The 13,701-nt window shown below is 40.3% G+C and overlaps 1 protein-coding gene across 3 annotated transcripts in view; it reads right to left on the minus strand.

The window, feature by feature from the left end:
* The window catches only part of LOC126484327 (uncharacterized), a 92,389-nt gene that overhangs the window by 64,323 nt on the left and 14,365 nt on the right, over positions 1-13,701 (minus strand). Inside the window, exon 2 of one of the 3 annotated variants that reach the window (XM_050107772.1) lies at positions 3,319-3,460. The exons of the other annotated variants lie outside the window; for them this stretch is intronic. The gene's annotated coding sequence lies outside the window, so the exon portion shown is untranslated. The remainder of the gene's footprint in view (positions 1-3,318; positions 3,461-13,701) is intronic. 3 annotated transcript variants of the gene reach the window in all.

Consider the following 13,701-nt stretch of genomic DNA (forward strand, 5'->3'; position numbering starts at 1 on the left):
GTGGATAACACATGAGGGAGGAGATGGAAAACATGAGAGATAGTAACCAAACAAACACTGTAGGTGAGAAATTTAATGGTGGTAAACTTCTTTCTACTTCTAACAGAAATCTAATTCCCATTTAAGAAAGCTCAATTCAGATTAAAAATCTCTGACAAAGTTGATTACACTAATAACATGTGTTGCATCTTTTAGAAAGAGAGAACTGCTCCTAAAACAAATGGCTACTAGAAGCCTTAAAATTATACTGTAAAGAGTGTTGTTGTTGTTGTGGTCTTCATTCCTGAGGCTGGTTTGATGCAGCTCTCCATGCTATTCTATCCTGTGCAAGCTTCTTCATCTCCCAGTACCTACTGCAACCTACATCCTTCTTAATCTGTTTAGTCTATTCATCTCTTGGTCTCCTATAAAATATTATATTGTGATCTTAGAGGGGAAAATAAAAGTATCATAAAAAAGTGAAAACCATATGGAACATCACCAGAAGCAAAATGAACTGAAGCACCTTTCTTTTATAATAGGACAGGTCAGAGTGATCTCTACGATTCTGGTCTCCACGGGTTTTCACAAAGAATTCAATAAACCATTACTTGTATCCCAGCTGGATCAAATTAGTTGCTCCAATACCAATGCTGTTTGATCAAAGTCCCTATATCATGCCATAGCCAATGATAGCTGGTGTGCACCTAGATTCACATGGGAAAATCAGCTGACCCCAGTTTGCCATGTCGGAAAGGTACTGCACTTGGAGTATAGTAATAGAAATTGCTGTTTACTTCAAGGGACACACTGCTGGCATGGAATTTTAAGCTACATGGTTTACTGCTCAGATTAATTACTAATCTTATTATCACAAAAACACTTCACGGACTCTTTGGTTACCTGTTCTCTATCCTACCTGGGAGTAGTGTAGTTTCACACCACCATAAGCACTAGTGTCACCAGATTCACTTTAATTTTGTTAACTGCTGCCCATAGTAAGAAGCTCCTAGAGCAGGAAGGTGTTTCCTGCAGCAGCGGCAAAAACCAGTTTGTACACACATTTAGTTTAGTGCCTTTCTTACACGCTTCGGAGAAGATTTGACTAACTGTTCATTTATGTGTTTTTATCAATTTATTGATTTGTTTCTAAGTTTTGTGTATTTTGTAATTTTTAGTGTCCTGTGATCTGACTTTGTAGTGTAAATTTCAGTGCTGGTTTTCAGTTTTCTTGTTTATATTTTATGTGCATCAGAACTTTAGTAGAACAGATGTACTCTGCCTACAATACCACAGTTAGGTAACTTGAGCCCCTATTGTTGTCTGCTTGTACTTTCTCAATTAGTGTTATTGCTTGGTTGCCACAGTACATTTTATCTTGATTTTTATGTAGTTTCTGTGTGACAGGGTTAGGTCCTGTGCTTACTGCTAGTGAATGGCAAACTGGCCACTGCCTGGAAACAGCTACAAGCTGTGTTGGCCATGGTTGACGGGTTTCAGGTTGTCACAATACTCTGCAGTGATTTGGGGACACTTGTAGAGAAAGCTGTAGCACCTCTGGTACCACTGGAATCCACATTGTCACAGTGTCTTCTGATGCACAGCAGTGATGGATCTGCATATCCCAGGAGGAAGGCAAATGTGCAAACTGGTAATACAGTTACTGCCTAATGCCTCAGCAACAGCCAAGAACGAGGTGATGTCCTATTTTGTTAATACATTTCAACCATCAAAATAGTCTCATCTCCTACCAAGTCTCGACAAACACAGGGGAAGGGCATGCTGTCACTGAGAGCTTCAACGTTAGGTGAGTAGTAGAACCCGCCAGAAAAATAGCAGACAGGTTGGGAAAGCACGTAAGTGTGCTGACAGTATGCTTGCAAGAGGTTTTGTCTAAGATCTGGAAAAGACTGCTGGTGTGTACTGATCACATTGTGTGCAAATCATAAATTGTGTCAGCACGAATGACACATGTTGTCTATGTTCTGAGGTCATCCTCATTTCATATAGATCGTTTGTTGAATAGTAATGACAGCTAGCCTCAGAGAGCTTATTGCTAGGATAGGCCTGCTATCATTTAAAATGATAATCCCACACAAAAACTTTGAAAATCCTGGACATCTGAATCAAATTGGATTATTTTCCTGGACACACACACACACAGTCTATAGATCATAAGTTGGCCGATGGCCACAAGGTACCATGGGGAGCAGGGACATGAGAGGGGGAATGTTTCCTTGCTTGCATTTCAATGCTGATAAAGCCAGCGGGCACATGCCTCATCCCATCAGATATTCATTAATATACTACAGTAACGAGGATTCGTGAAAGTGCATTATAGAGACGTTCATGTTCAAACATAGTACTAATTTGCAGCAAGGAATATGAATGTAAATTAAATCAGTTTTAATATAGATCAATGAGTAGAAACCAAATGACATTTAAAATACAGTATTCAGGTGTCTGTCGAGTGGGGAGGTGTCACGGTTCTCAATAAAAAAGCATGCAAAATACAGTGTTTTCCAAAATGATCTTTACAACTTTGATCAGACATATTTCGGAAGGGGGAGAAATAGAAATGTGCACTTTGCAGCATAATGTTCATACACAACTAAGGTTCTATTAGCTGCCTAATAGAGTTTAGTGTGTTAAGGACACCATATTATCTAGACCCAAATTTGGGACACATTAAAAAATTTTAAAATTGAAAAAAAAATCTTAATTAAATGTGAAAATGTAAACTCTCACTTTAATTTGTTACAAAAAGTACAATAATATATATTTTGTTAGTACCTTCTAAGATGGAGTGGGAGCAAACATATAATATTTGTCAATGTCTTAAGTTTTCTTCAGCATGTCTATATTCTTCAATAGCATGTGAAAACATTCAACTCAAGTTTCATCACAATTCAGTTCAGTCACTAACATCGCTTTTGTAGTTTCTACAACAAACTGTGGGTTGTCGCAGCTCAATACACTTAGGGTTGCCATACCTAGCTGGGACCTCGTTGGGACACTCTGAGATGGTGTAGAAATTAAGTAAAAAAATTATTTAATACAATTACTTTTTATTTAGAAAACAATTACATGGAACTTGTTGCAGCAGAAGTAGTTAGTACACTATATTTTTTGGAAGATTTCACCTTTTTCAGCAAGTTCCTTTCCCTTTTGCATATTAATAACACTCCTTGCAAGTCAGCTTGCAGTTAAGCTGGCACTGTAAGATTGATTCCACAGTCCCTGGCAGCAATTGATTTCTTTCATCAGTCCTCTGGGCTGACATCAGTGAAAATATTTCCACAGTGGTGTTGTGTGATGCAATAGAAAACAAATACTCACATAATTTCAGCAGTTGTCATATGTGTTCAGGATTTTTGGTCTCCTTAAGAAAGTAAATTCACTTTTCTTCCACAGAGTGTTTACACTTCCATTCTTTTGAGTCACGGTTGGTTTCTAAAATGCTCTTCGCATACATATATTCCTGAAAACAAATGCTGCCTGAAATACTCACACTATTTTCAGTCAGGTATATAATAGTCTTTTCAATCATCACCCAATCCAGGATTTCAAATAGTATCACCCAATTAAATACTTGATATTTATTAAAAGAAATAGCCCATTTCTCTAAGTAATCAAATGCTATAGTATACAAAGGCACTGTCTCTTCCTCGAATTTAGAAATCAGATTAATTGTTACGTGGTTAGGATTCACATTCCTTAATTTGTTCAAATTTATCTTGGTTTGCATGCCAATAAGACTGGCAGTCTTCCTTTCATTCACACATCTGAATGCCGGTTGATATATTTCTTTATGCCATTATTGAGACACTATTCTTCCCCATGCTTTTTATATTTTTTTCACACAGAGCCAAGTTTGACTGCAGACACATGAAGTAAATTTCACTGATCAGATTACTGAAAAAAAAAAAAATACCTCAAATTATTTTAGGTGATCTATTTTCGGCATCAAAAAATTGTTTTAATGGAATCCTAAGATTAAGAATTCTCTCAACGGTGGGCATAAGCAACAGTGAGATAGAAGAGGCTGATGACCGTCATCAACAAATAAGCAGAACTCTTCCAGCTTCCCTGTCCTTACTGTGTATACTGAAAAATAATTAAATATTTTCATGACGATTATTTTTATGTCGACAGTTAAAACTTCAGCTGTACTTTATATAGTATCGTGGAGAATATGGGCAGGGCATCCAATGCCTTCTATGTTTTTTCCTTGTTCTTTAATTTGGTGAAACACTATTCTGATGGCCGCGTCGATGATGCCCTCCAAAATTGATATTGGTATTGTCTCCACAAAACATGATTTATTTATCTAATGGCATTTGCAGTTGCCTTAAAGTGACTAGACAAAACTTTGCAACTGTCTCCGATGTTTTGTTATTCAACGATCAAAATTCCAACATTACCTATCGGATTCTGTCAACTTCAGTAAAGTTATGAACAACTAAAGGAATCATCTTTACAGCTTTGTGTACCTATGCCTTAAAATGAAACTTCTTGCAATTTTTTTGTGCATTTGGACATGGAGTGTGGTGCGTGGATATTTTAAACAATCGCTGTAGCTTTGGTCCTGGCTGTAGACTACTTTCCAGTGACTTTGGAGTGAGGACACATTGCGGCATTCAGTTTTACAGTACAGCCAAGAGAACTGAAGGACAGATGTTGCTTGACAACATTATAACCTTCTGTTAGTTCTGCAGCAGCAACGAGCAGTTGTTTCTGGTTACTTCTTTGATCGTGAATGTAGAAATTGGCTTTGATATCAATACTGCTGCGAATCTATTTGTATGATTCTTCATAGAAATGTGATGCCTCACATCTGCCTCACCTACGTCGAGTTATTTAGATCAAGCAGCTACAAATCTCACAACGCTTCCTGGTCCTTACAGCCTTTCTTGACAAAAGACCACTCTTTTGTGTAATCATACAAAAAGTGACACTTTCTCTTTCCATCCTTTGGCATTTTCATAGGTTATGATAAGTTTATGAGATGGTTAACAGTCAACAATAACACTTTAGTTGTCGAAGTACTAGTCACTATACACTTTGCGCCCTATATACCAGCAGTAAACACTTCAAACATTATGTTACTTGTTCGTATTACGTTTAGAAAGTTTAGTCCTCTCAGATCGCTTTCAAATGGGAACCGCGTGATACTTCCTCCTCGTGCTGTTTAAACAGTTCCTGTTCCGTAGTATTGGAGAGGTCTAGAAGCTGCTTGCATCATCAATACAGGATGCAATGTCATCTGTGAGACGACTGTGAATACAAACTTGTTGACATAAATACAACTAACTGAGGCTGCATTTACATGCTGCGCTAACAGATGATATTACTTCAGGATTTGAGCCAAGCTCGTAACAGCATGCTCCAAAATTGGGTCTTGTTGGGATGTCGGGGCAAGAAGGTGCATAGCGGAGACAGTCCCGATATATCCAGACAGATGGCAACGCTACATACACAACTTATTTGAGAAAATACGCTATCAATAGCAGCATACTAATACAGGTGAAATGGAAATCTAATTCAGGATAAATCGTTACATAATTTCTGATAAATCCAGGAGAAATAGGTGTCCCAAATTACTTGGGAAAATATTCGAGGGCAGAGAGAGAAAAACCAAGACTGACACAAGGGGGGAGGGGGGGGATGACGACGACGACAGGGATGGCGGGAACAGATGTTAACCTTGATTATGTGCGCCATCTTTAGCACACAGGACATCAAAGTGATATTCCAGCTCCATGTCTAGCCTAACATATTCTCATTAACGTGTGCTGTAGCACTATGACGTGAGCTCACAGTTCCTGCAGTCCCGCCAAAGAAAAAAATGTAATGGAGTTCCACAGGACCAGCGTGTCAGATCTGGTCTGTACTAACCATTTCACACACTGTCAAAATTGTGGGAGTGGAGGGACCAGTAAAAAACTTGAATGAAAAAAAAATTAAAAACAGCCTTAGGTGTGTTTGAACATTATGAAGCAAACTGCACCTTTCTAACTATTCCCATTTGTGATATATACGTAATCAAAGAAATACAGATTATTTCTAACAACCTGTGTGTGTACAGGTGAGCGTCTAAGCGAGCTTGCCGCTTGGTTTTTAGTAGACTAAAACGAAGTAACCACCAAAGGGCCAGTTCTCATTTAAAGAATTTACCTAAGGTTTATTACAATCTATTTACTTCCAATCAATGGAATTTCAGCAGACACGAAAAAAGGTCCGGGTTTACTCGGACAGTTGTATAAAAATCCCTCCACTACGCCTCGGGAAGCCCTCCTCAATACCATGACCAATCCGGGGAAACCCAGACACACTGAAGACGTAGTTGGTAGTGCAAAACTGAACTTGATGGTTCCCTTAAGGATATATGAGGAAGAAAGCAACCTTGCCTCGTTTTAGAGACAGTTTGCATTCCACTTTATGGAAAATGTCCAAAAATTAAAAATAATTTTAATCTAGCCTGTAACCAATTATTCAACCATTTATTTGTGTGAAAGGTAAATAATTTGTACATAAAACTACATCACCGGCTACATACGTACAATTAACATCCACGCACACAATGCTGTTTATATTTCAAAATCTGTGGAGTATAAATAATCCATTAGTGGTGTAGCCGAGCTCACACCACTCTAGCACCCTGGGAGCGACAACTGGACTCATCAGAATGCAGGTGCATTCAATTCTTAGCAGTAACAACAGATCATTCTGGTGCTGTTAAATCTTTATTGTTAACCGCACTCTTGTTATCGCTTGCCGTCAGTAATAGTCATTCTCATATCTGCAGTTACTTCTAGTTCAGCCCTTCGTCGTATTTATTAATAGTGTGTTCGCGTTTGGCAGCAGATAATTCAGAGGGTGTGGCATTAAATGAAAATATTAAGATATTAGGGTATGCAAATGATCTAAACATCATTAGCGATACGAAAGAATCTGTAACAGAAACTGTGAATGCATTAATCAAGGCTAGTGAAGATGTAGGTCTAAGGATAAGTGAAGACAAAACTAAATACCTGGTTACTACTAGAATGCCGACAGCAGTAGATCAGGAAATGTTAAGAGTTGGAGACATGCAGTTTGAAAAAGTGAACACATTTAAGTATCTAGGCATGGACATCACTTCAAGAAATGAGATTGAATCCGAACTGAAGAAGAGATTACGGGCAGGAAATGCGTGCTACTTCTCACTTGAATAGATTACTTTCATCACAGATATTGTGTAGGAATTTAAAGATGAGAATATACAAAACTATTATACTACCAGTTATGCTGTATGGGTGTGAGACTTGGTCTCTCACTGTGCAAAATGAAAAGCCGTTTCGAGTATTTGAAAACAAAATTTTGAGGAAAATTTTTGGAGCAAAAAGGGATGACATTAGCAGAGAGTGGCGAAAACTGCATAACGAAGAGGTTCACGAACTCTATTCAAGCCCTGACATAATAAGTATTATTAAATCAAGTAGGCTGCGATGGGCAGGTCACGTAGCTCGAATGGATGAGGGCAGGGCAGCGCGCGGAGTACTGGTAGGGCACTTAGAGGGGAAAACGTCCTGTGGGGAGACCAAGGCGTAGATGGAAGGCCAATGTGAAGGCTGATTTGAGGAGCCTAGGTATTGAAGGTGAATGGAAGGAAATAGCCCAAGACAGGGACAGATGGCGAAAATACATTGCTGCGGTAATGGACTCTAGAGTCCGGTATGACCAGTGTGTGTGTGTGTGTGTGTGTGTGTGTGTGTGTGTGTGTGTGTGTGTGTGTGTGTGTGTGCGAGCGAGCGAGCGCGCGCTCACGCGCGTTGTACTGCGTGAGCTTTGTGTTTGCCATCTGGAACAAAATGCCAAAATGCTCAGATGGGTGGTTTTTTACACAAAAACTAAAAAAGATGTTGTGGTCTGCACGATCTGTGAAAAGGAAAAACGTTTTCACGGTTCATCCGTAATCTAATGGACCACTAGGAAGCACCATCAGTTCTCAAACATTGTGTCTCTTGATAATTCGTCAGAAGATGGAATTGGCATTGCTGGCGCATGTCTACCTCTACCGTCTCTATGATGTGAGGCTAGAGGTGGCAAAAAATAACTTGACCAGCAAAAATAACCGGTTACTGAGAAGTAGCAGTTACTATAATAATCGCTCATCTGATCCTAGCAATTATTCTAACAAGGGAACATCCCCATCACATCCCCCTCAGATTTAGTTATAAGCTGGCACAGTGGATAGGCCTTGAAAAACTGAACACAGATCGATCGAGAAAACAGGAAGAAGTTGTGTGGAACTATGAAATAATAAGCAAAATATACAAACTGAGTAGTCCATGCGAAAGATAGGCAACATCAAGGACAGTGTGAGCTCAAGAGCGCCGTGGTCCCGTGGTTAGCGTGAGCAGCTGTGGAACGAGAGGTCATTGGTTCAAGTCTTTCCTCGATTGAAAAGTTTACTCTCTTTATTTTTGCAAAGTTATGATCTATCCGTTCGTTCATTGATGTCTCTGTTCACTGTAATAAGTTTAGAGTCTGTGTTTTGCAACCACACCGCAAAACCGTGCGATTAGTAGACGAAAGGACGTGCCTCTCCAATGGGAACCGAAAACATTTGATCGCAAGGTCACAGGTCAACCGATTCCTCCACAGGAAAACACGTCTGATATATTCTATATGACACTGGTGACAGCACGTGCGTCACATGACAGGAATATGTTGTCGACCCACCTAACTTGTACACTTGGCAAATGGGTAACAAGATTCTTCTACCTTGCCTGATTTAGGTTTTCTTGTAGATGTGATAATCACTCCCAAAAAAGTGATGAAAACATAAGTGTTTGTCACATAAACTGAAAATAAAAAATTAAACTTTTCACTCGAGTGAAGACTTGAACCAAGGACCTCTCGTTCCGCAGTTGCTCACGCTAACTACGGGACCACGGCGCTCCTGCCCTCATAGTGTCCTTGATGTTGCCTATCTTTCGCATCAACTACTCAGTTTGTATACTTTGTTTATTTTTTCATAGTTCCACACAACTTTTTCCTGTTTTCTCGATCGATCTGTGTTCAGTTTTTCAAGGCCTATCCACTGTGCCAACTTATAACTAAATCTGAGGGGGGTGCGATGGGGAGGTTCCCTTGTAAGAACTGCCAACAGTGCGTTTACCAAAGTGCGTACTACGTTTTCGCATCGCCTCAGACCACGGATAAACGAACAGAGCTGAAGGACTTACCAAGTATTCTATAGCTCATGCAAATAGCTGACGAACTGTGCGCCATCTGCTTCTCAAGCTGCGTACTTTGTTTTCATGCTACCTTACAACGCATAGTGACCACTAGAATTCGTGGGACCATGGAAAGTGTAAGTTATTTTTCCGAGGCAGTTATCACTGTCAAGCGCGCGTGATCTATGGAAATAATCGTCAGTGGATGAGCGTACCTGTAAGTTATTTTTCTGTGGCAGTTACTTCTCGCCCAAAATCCTTTTTCTCTGGAAGTTAGAGGCTACTATTACAGGTAACCTGGCAGTTGACAATCCTGTCCCGGATTCCAGTAGGTCGTAGCAGACGATATTTCCGGAGAGGGCAGATACTGGAGTTACGGTGCGTCGACACGATGCCTTTTTCGTGTTCATGCATGCGCATTTGTGCCCGCGTAATTTCCCGGAAATTGTGGCCGTACATAAAGCGCATTGCTATCCACCTTCACCAGGAATCTTTGCGCTTTTTAGCAGACGACGGGTAACTGGGGTCCATACTTGTATGTGTGTCGAGGTTGTGCCATACAGCGATTTATGTTCAATAATGTCTGTTCACTGCGACGAAAGCAAGCTTAAGATGTTTATAGACGATTGCGGACTAAGAAAAAAAGTCGTGTTTAAAGCCACTTCTGAACATTATTTCAATAAAAATTCGAGATGTGTTGCCCTGAGCGTCACTTATTTGATAAAAAGTTCCCGATCGTATTTCTGTAAACAATAAGATATCGTAAATTTCGATATAAGAAACTGAGATGAGAAGAATAAGCTAAAAATTTATGAAATGTGTATATGAAAACCGTGGACGAATATTCATGCTACAGTGACTTACAAGCACAACAACTGAGGAGAATGACATGTGAACAAAAGAAGTGATGGAGTATGTGTAGCTCTCAAACAAACTACTAAAAACAGAAATGAAGTACACTGACGATGCAAAAAAAAAAAAAACGAGACTGAAAAACACAATCACCGTCCTAGTGGATTTCTGCGTCTATGAAATTCCCAAATTCGTCACGTCCGAGGACGCTAATCTACACATATTTCATGATTAAGTACAAATGACGCATTGAAAGCAAATTCACAATTACATAACGACTAAGAACCTCCCTTAAGTACAGGGTGAGGCAGTGAAACGGCACGATTTCGATAGTGGTTGTCGGGCGCGGAGGGGGGTTGCGAGAGTGGGGGAAGTGACCTTGGGCGTCTAGAGTGGTGGAAGTTTCAGTAGCCATGGAGCGTTGGTCGAGTGCGCAACGTGCATATGCCGTAAAGGCATATTACAAAAACGCGGATAGTGTGGTTGGTGCTCAACGCGCCTTTCGTCGTGAATTCAACCTGCCGCCACGGGCTCCCGTGCCATCAAGGAAAGCCATTCTCCTTTGGGTTAAAACCTTTGAAGCTACTGCTAGCACAACAAAGAAAAGAGGCGGCAGCACAAAAACAATCCGGACACCCGAGAACATTAATCGTGTGCGCGAAGCGTTGGGACGAAGTCCGCGAAAATCCGCGAGACGGCACAGCGCAGAACTTGGTCTCAGCAATCGATCAGTAAGACGGATTTTGAAGAGTGACCTTCACTATCATCCATACAAAATTCAGGTAGTGCAAGCCCTTAAACCTAATGACTACAATAACCGTATACGCTTTTGCCAGTCAATGCTTAACGTTATTGAACGAAATGAAGAAAGAGTGCATAACTTATGGATGAGTGATGAAGCCCACTTTCATCCTAGTGGGTACGTAAATAAGCAAAACTTCAGATATTGGTCCTCAGATAACCCGCACGAACGTCATGAAAAACCTCTCCATTCTGAAAAAGTAACAGTCTGGTGCGCAATGTCATCTCGTGGAATCGTGGGGCCCTATTTTTTTGATGATGAAGATGGCAACACAGTGACGGTAAACTCTGGACGTTATGCTGACATGTTGACCATTTTTGGTCTGCCTGGAATTGATCGACATGATCCAGATGCTGAAACACTCTTCCAGCAAGATGGTGCAACAAGCCATACTGCTAATGTCTCAATGGAATTGCTCAGACTTGCATTTCCACGACGTCTAATCAGCAGGAATGGCGATTTCCCCTGGCCTGCCCGTTCACCAGATCTGACGGCACCAGACTTTTTTCTTTGGGGCTACCTCAAGTGCAAACAAAGTCTTCCAGGAAAATCCACCAAGAACAAAAGAAGACCTGAAGGAGCGAATTCGACAGGAAATTAACAACATTCCAGTACAGATGCTACGAAACGTCATGGGACAATTTCATCTCAGGCTTAGACAATGTGTGCAAAACCAAGGACGACACCTCACTGACACCATATTTAAAAAATGATTGTTTTTAAGTTAAATCTTTAATTTCCACTCTTGTACTTGAGATCCATGTTCAACTATTATGATTTTACTTGTAAATAAATCTTTGGTGGTTTTACAAAATCGTGCCGTTTCACTGCCTCACCCTGTATTTCTCAGTTTCAGGAACAATCACTTTTATTTTTATTTATTCATTCGTGTTTCACTGATTCAGTAGGCATGGGAACTGCATGGATGCGGAACTAGTCACAATTATAAATGAGAGCAGTACACAAACAAAATATGCTAATAATTACAAGCTTAGGCATTTCCTACAGTGAAAAACAATCAAATAATAAATTACAATTATCCCACATACAAGTTAAAAATTTAAGAGCTGAAATGGTCTGTTTTGAAAGGAGGAATAAAAATTCAAACGAGAATATAAGTCGCCAGTTAGTAGATAACAAAATTTTACTGCCAGCCTTATCGCTGCAGTTTCCCAAGCAGAAAATCTAAAATGTCGTCGTGACCTACACCTGAAATTCGCATACAAAACGTTGTCACCGCTTTGAGTTTCTAGTACCTATGTTTTTTTTAAAAGCTTCTTTACCTACAGTTGCTTTTGCGGTTTGTTTTTTCTGTCGCCTTTTCATCACAATAAACGTAACGCAAGCTCACAAGCAATAAAGGAGATTCATAGCAGACTGCTTGCGCAATGAGGATACGAGAACGCCCATGCGTTCTTTCCACCAAGTTTTGTGCTTGCCCTTTTATTCAGTGCGTCTGCGCACGAGGAAAGAGGCATCATTTGAACATACGTAACTTTAACCCTCGGAAGGGTGCATCGGTCTGAGATACCACAGCTGACGTTAGGGGTTTCGAACGGCTACTGGGCAAAAACTCGTTGTCAGCGCATCATTGTTTCCCAGTCAGTAGATTTTTTTGTTACATTCTCATCCCGTTTAAACTGGGCTCCCAAAACAGGATCTCCTAAACAAATTTCCCAATTCTCTATCTGGGCAGTCACGTGAACACTTGCAAAATCGATTCCGGAAATCCGCTTCTGGTTGCCGGTTTACCAACTGCACGATCGATTTTCGCTCCCATGTAAACTCAGCCGGTTTTGGAACGTGCTTGGGCTGCCAGGTTTCGTCTTCTTTTTAAAAATTTTCGGCTAATATGGACGGAGTGGCTTGTTGTACAGTGAAGGATAAGTAGAAATATATTACTGAAACTGTTTACACCTAGTCGAACTGAAGAGAAATAGCGATTGTGCTTACTAATTCATACACTGTATTATCTGTTTTCCAGGCGCCATATTTAACTGGGCTGGCAAATCCGCTTAACATGTAAACACGACAGCGAAAAACGGTTTTCGAAATTTGTCTTCAGGAAGATGTGTCACATGTAAACGTAGTGTCGGTCTTTGAGACCGTGTTCCGAAAATGCGCTTTCTCTTCCCGGCCTGACAGCCCTGGTGATGATGATGTTTGGTTTGTGGGGCGCTCAACTGCGCGGTTATCAGCGCCCGTGCAAATTCCCAAGCTTTTCTCAATCCAATCTCGCCACTTTCATGAATGATGATGAAATGATGAGGACAACACAAACACCCAGTCATCTCGAGGCAGGTGAAAATCCCTGACCGCGCCGGGAATCGAACCCGGGACCCCGCGCTCGGGAAGCGAGAACGCAACCGCGAGACCACGAGCTGCGGACAAGACAGTTCTGGTGTCACGTATTTGTCGGTATGTCTGACCGATGTTCCACTCTCGAACGAGCTCTTTTTTCTTTATCAGAACATTTGATCAATTTGATTGCAAGTTTTGCTATCATACTACGTTTGATATTTTTGTATTCACAGATGATCGAAAAACATGTTATAACTCGCGTTTTACGTTTAAATTTTAATTATTCAGTTTGTCATACCTTTGGCAAACTAGTCAGGTAATAGAAATATCCTAATTAGAAATTCTTTAAAAGAAACTTTTCCTGTTTTTTTTTTTTACAGATTCACAATGAATGGCTCCAAATATGTTTCAAAGCGGTCGAAAATAATTGTAGCTCTCGCACTTTCTCAAAATTACCTTGAAGAATCCGACTCGGAATAGAATTCAGATGAGTCAAATTCCGGATGAGGACCTTAGTATCCTATACCCTAGTAATAAAACAGA

Source organism: Schistocerca serialis, chromosome 6 (assembly GCF_023864345.2).
Source record: "Schistocerca serialis cubense isolate TAMUIC-IGC-003099 chromosome 6, iqSchSeri2.2, whole genome shotgun sequence".
NCBI classification, from domain to species: Eukaryota; Metazoa; Arthropoda; class Insecta; order Orthoptera; family Acrididae; genus Schistocerca; species Schistocerca serialis.